This window comes from Bufo bufo, chromosome 8 (genome assembly GCF_905171765.1).
Source record: "Bufo bufo chromosome 8, aBufBuf1.1, whole genome shotgun sequence".
NCBI lineage: Eukaryota > Metazoa > Chordata > Amphibia > Anura > Bufonidae > Bufo > Bufo bufo.
This window is the reverse complement of record NC_053396.1, coordinates 150,559,186-150,564,906: the sequence shown is the minus strand read 5'-3', so window position 1 is coordinate 150,564,906 and position 5,721 is coordinate 150,559,186. Positions and strand designations below refer to the sequence as shown.

Sequence of the window (5,721 nt, the reverse complement as noted above, 5' to 3'; positions counted from 1 at the left end):
CTCACTACTTGAACTGCCCTGAGGAGGAGGTTGGGGAGGAGGCTGGAGACCCATGCATACCTGTATTGATGGAGGTGGTAACAGCAGCTCCTGTAGCCATGGCATTGGTGGTAGCGGCAGCGACGGTGGCAGTCGGGGAAAACACAGAGTAGGGAAGGGGTCCCAGGAGCCCACCATGATATCTTACAATCTGATAAAAGCAGCAGGGAGGACTCCAGTGACATTTGTGTGCCAGACAGGACATGGGAGTCAGATCGGGGTGCTGAGGAAGAGGCAACATAAGTAAAGAAGGGCAGCAATAAAGAGCAGAGGCCACGTACCTCCCAAAGAACAGCCAGGCAGGCCATGTATGGTTCAGGATATGGTGATGCCACTGACACTGTGGGTGGGTTTTCCAGATCTAAGCAAAGGTTGGTTGATTGCAGCTCTGTGTGAGCAACTCCCATGTGGTCTACAGGATAAGGGTGCATTCACACGACCATAGTTTTCTTCCGCGTCCGTTCCGCAATTTTTGTGGATAAAGCACGGACCCATTCATTTCTATAGGACCGCAAAAATTGGGGAATGCCTTTCAGTGTCATCCGTGTGCTGTCCGTTCCGTGTGTCCGTTCCTTTTTTTTTAGAACATGTCCTATACTTGGCCACAAATTGCGGTCCGTGGCCCCATTGAAGTCAATCGGTCCGCAAAAAACGGATAGCACACGGATATGCATCCGTATGTCATCCGTTTTTTGCGGACCCCTAGACTGAAAATGTTCTAGGAAACCCCATTCAGTCACATGTTGCAGCAACCTAGGATCAGGAAGTACGGAGAGGAGACTACAAAAGAGCTTCATGGCCATCAATGTGGAAAAGCTCATAGTATTGATACAAGATCGGCCCCATTTGTGGGACACCTGTTCTGAACTATACCATGACCGCATCATAAAAGATGTGTCATGGGAATAAATAGCCAGAGAGCTGCATCTCAAGGAGTAGAAGAAAGTCAGCAATGCCCAGCGCCAGAACATGGGTATGTGTAGACTTGTAACCATGTGCACCCAAAAGAATGTGACAACACCAAGTGCACCCCAAAGTATGTGACAACACCAAGTGCACCCCAAAGTATGTGACACCTCCAATGCACCGCAAAGTATGTGACAACACCAAGTGCACCCCAAAGTATGTGACAACACCAATGCACCCCAAAGTATGTGACAACACCAAGTACACCCCAAAGTACGTGACATCCCCAATGTACCGCAAAGTATGTGACAACACCAAGTGCACCCAAAAGTATGTGACAACACCAAGTGCACCCAAAAGTACGCGACACCCCCCAATGTACCACAAAGTATGTGACACCCCATAGTGCACCCCAAAGTATATTACAACACCAAGTGCACCCAAAAGTATGTGACAACACCAAGTGCACCCAAAAGTATGTGACAACACCAAGTGCACCCAAAAGTATGTGACACCCCCAGTGCACCCCAAAGTATATGACAACACCAAGTGCACTGCAAAGTATGTGACAACACCAAGTGCACCCCGAAGTACGTGACACCCCCCAATATTCCTGCATTTTGACAAAATAGTACGTCATGGTGATCGGGCGGGCACCGTAGTGGTGAGCGCCAGAGCACTGCAGTGGTCCTGCATTCCCTGATAGACAGGCCCCTGCTGTATCCGCCGGCATCGCTGTAAACAGTGATGCTAGCGGATTAACCCCTTCTATGCCACAGTCTGTGCTGACCGCGACAGAAGGTGCATGCAGTGGGTGAGGGAGGTCATCGGGTACACGCGCTGGTGTGACGGGGACCCGATGGGTGATAAGGCAGCCTGATTGCATGCAGAGGCTGCCCAATGACTTGAACGGCATCGGGACCTGCCTTCCACGGGGGCAGAGTTCATCGAGGCCCAGGCTGGGTCTCCTAGGAAACCTGTTAGCAGGGATGGGCAAACTGTGTCTTTCCAGCTGCTGCAAAACTATAACTCCCAGCATGCAAAGACTGTCTACAGCTATCAGCCTACAGCAGGGCATGGTGGGAATTGTAGTTTTTCAACAGCTGGAGAGCCGCAGTTTGCCCATCCCTGTGTTAGTGGATTAGGCAATGCATTACAATACATATGTTTTGTAATGCATTGAAAAGGGGATCAGAGCCCCAAAAGTTGAAGTTCCAAGTGTGGGACACAAATATATATATATATATATATATATATATATATATATGTAGTGTGCTAATAAAACTAGACATATTTGGTATCGCCGCGTCCATGAAAACCTGATCTAAAAAAATATCACATGACCTAACCCCTTGTTAAAAAATTAATATATAAAAACGGTGCCAAAATAACAAATCTTTTTTCACCTTGCCCAATGACGTGTAATAATGAATGCCCAAAAAATTATATGTCTCCAAAAAAGGTACCAAATTTTTTTTTACTCTTCCAGCAAAATAAGAGCCCATGCACAAACTGATCGGTGGGGAAACAAAAAAAAAAGTTCACAAAATGTAGACAAAAAAACATATTTTTTTTTATTATTACAGCACTATTGCCAATCTCGAGGAGCAACCTTGGTCTGTTGATTCAGATGAGACCCAAATACCGACTCCAAATTCACTAGATGATTCTACACCAAAACCACCGGGAATTGAGATGCCACAGCAAAAGAAGACAGCAACTACTCATGAAGAAACGTCAGCAGAGACCCGTCCAGCAGCAAGACGTCGCGGCCGGAATCCACCAGTGGAACCACCCACAGATATTAGAGCTATCATAGATAGTTGTGTACTAGACTATCTTAACAAAAACCATTCTGAGAGCCCAGAGGAAGTGATGCTAAGATCACTGGCTTCATTCCTCTGCCGTGTGCCAGAAGAGTGTCGCCCCCAGTTCATGGCTTCTATGAACACCATGCTTGATAAATTCCCATGGCCTCAAGACCCCGCAGAATTAATGCATTTTGTAGAGCAATACAAATGGAGAGTTAAAGGAGCACAGTGGATTCCAGTAATCACCCCAGGGCCTCGACCATCTGTGTCCAGACTCAGAGTTTCATCCCCACCACTGTACAGCCACGATTGGCCAGCTTCCCAAAGAAGTGAAAAAATGCCTGGATAATCCAGCAGCTGCTATACTGGCCAGTATCCCCAACGTAAGCATGAAGAGGGACAGACCACCTCCACAAGGGCTGCAGGGCCATTTACTCTGGATCTTTTTGAATTGTAAAATTATATTTTTGTTGTATATATGCCTATATTCTGACAAAGTTTATTTAGGTTCAAACTAATTTGTGCAATGTATTTTTTGTAACGGGATCTGAAACCTCTGATTTGGAGTACGGTTAGGAGCTTCTCTTAAGGCTCTTTGGCACAAGTGGTTGACATGCGAGTAATCCGCTGCGTAGCCATACCCCGTTCCGCATAGCTGATACATGTAGCAGTAACATGATTGATAATGCTCTTTGCCTCTCTGTGACCTTTTTACTACAAAATCACGGTGACAACTTTCACTGTGATTTTGTAATAAAAAGATCACATAGAGGCATGAAGCGTTATCAATTATGTTACTACTCCGTGTCTCTGCTGTCCAGAATGGGGTTTGGCACTTTTTCACGCAGCAGATTTACCTGCACAGGATCCTATCATGTGATAGAGCCCTTAGGCCTCTTTTACACAGGTGTCACATATTTGGTCCGGTTATGTTGAGGGTGCATTGCGGGAAACAGGCGCGAGTGCGCACGCAATTTCAGTCAGTTTTGTCTGTGATTGCGTTGTTCTGACTCATCTCACGTACAGGACTCATCTCAGGTTAATTTGCATATGTATCAAATCGTTTTTTTTTACACAATAAAAGCACACAGAGCTATGGGAACTGGGTATTGCGGATGTGCTAGTGGCCATCTAGCAACCCATGTCCTCAGCTCTATACACAAAATCCCGGTGACAGGTTCCCTTTAAAAGGGATTGGACATTTAAATTTGTCAATTTTCAGCCTTCCGTTTTTTTTGAACAGTGAAAAACAGAAGACACACAGAAGCACCACGTCCGTATTATATGGACTTACGGAAACTAAAATGGAAACATTGCATATCAGCCTATGTTGGGGGAGCTCAAGGAGGATGTTCTTTGCGGTGTACGAGTGGCTGAAGTGCATGCAAAGTTTCCTGGCAATTTCTAGGATGTGTTGCAGATGGGTGGAAGACCTCAGGAACCGCATGACAACCAGATTGAACACGTGTGCCATGCAAGGACTCATGGCTCAGCCCTCCTTGATGCAGCTCCAACACCATGTTCATCCCGTTGTTAGTCACCATGGTTCCGATTTAGAGTTGTCGCAAAGAAAGCCAGGATTCAATTTCTTGATGAAGGACATGGAGCAGTCTATCCCCTGTGTGACTCTGTTCGCCCAGGCAAACGAGGTGCAAAATATTGTGACATCGCCGTGCCCTGCACATGTGGTATGCTGGGGGGGCACTGTGAATTGTCCCTGCAGTGGAGACTGAGGACATGGTGGAGGATGAGGAGGCAGAGGCTGACATTGTGGCAGGACCAATGGTGTGAGAACATGGAGGCGGAAGCGGCGTCACCTGGCCAAGTTGCTGGTGTGGCAGTGCAGGAACCACAATCACCCAGTGAATCGTAAAGGACATGCATTGTCACTGACCGTAGTTACAGCTCCACACGTCAACGCTGCCGTGCACTTTGGCAGACACCGACAGGCTCAAGGATTGGCCCACCTACTGTTCTACATATGTGTGCAGGGCTGGTACTGCCTACATTAGGCGGTTACCGTATAACAATTTTACTGTTAACCAGTTACATTATAGGCCCCAATAATTATGCATTCAACGTACAGAAAAGATCAAGTGATTATGTGGCTGGAGGTATATTACACGGTCATTGTATATCAATTTTACTGCAGGCCAGTGGAGTACAGGAGCAAACATTAGGCATTCACCGGACATAAAACATCAAGTGATTATGTGGCTGGAGGTATATTAGATGGTCATTGGATATCAATTTTACTGCAGGCCAGTACAAATATATTTCAATATACATATTGTGAACTGTTACACCTTCCTGCGGGGTTGTTTTGGGCAGAAACAGGAACAATCGACACCTTTGTAGCTTGTGCGTCACACTGTTGCTAATTTATTTTGCAAGTTGCACAAAATAACAAACAAAAACCAAAACAACCATAGCCGTCTGGCTCCTGCCTATCTCACTCGGCAGCCCTAGCTAAACTCATAACACAAAAGACAAAGAGCATTTTCAAGTGGAAAACAGAGCAACTTAGGCTACTTTCACACCTGCGTTAGGTGCGGATCCGTCTGGTATCTGCACAGACGGATCCGCACCTATAATGCAAACGTTTAGATCCGTTCAGAACGGATCCGTTTGCATTACCATGAACAAAAAAAAACAAACATTTTTTTTTTTTTTTTTTTTGTTCATGATAATGCAAACGGATCCGTTTTGACTTTACATTGAAAGTCAATGGGGGACGGATCCGTTTGAAAATTGAGCCATACTGTGTCATCTTCAAACGGATCCGTCCCCATTGACTTACATTGTAAGTCTGGACGGATCCGTTTGCCTCCGCACGGCCAGGCGGACACCCGAACGCTGCAAGCAGCATTCAGGTGTCCGCCTGCTGAGCGGAGCGGAGGACAAACGGAGCCAGACTGATGCATTCTCAGCGGATCCGCCTCCACTCAGAATGCATTAGGACTGG

General features: G+C 46.4%; 1 long non-coding RNA gene across 1 annotated transcript; it reads left to right on the top strand.

Moving 5' to 3' along the window:
• Positions 1-637: 637 nt before the first annotated feature.
• Positions 638-4,007, top strand: LOC120977938. Its single transcript, XR_005774014.1, has 3 exons — positions 638-781; positions 1,220-1,222; positions 3,979-4,007. It is a non-coding gene; the product is annotated as an uncharacterized LOC120977938 (long non-coding RNA).
• Positions 4,008-5,721: the final 1,714 nt, after the last annotated feature.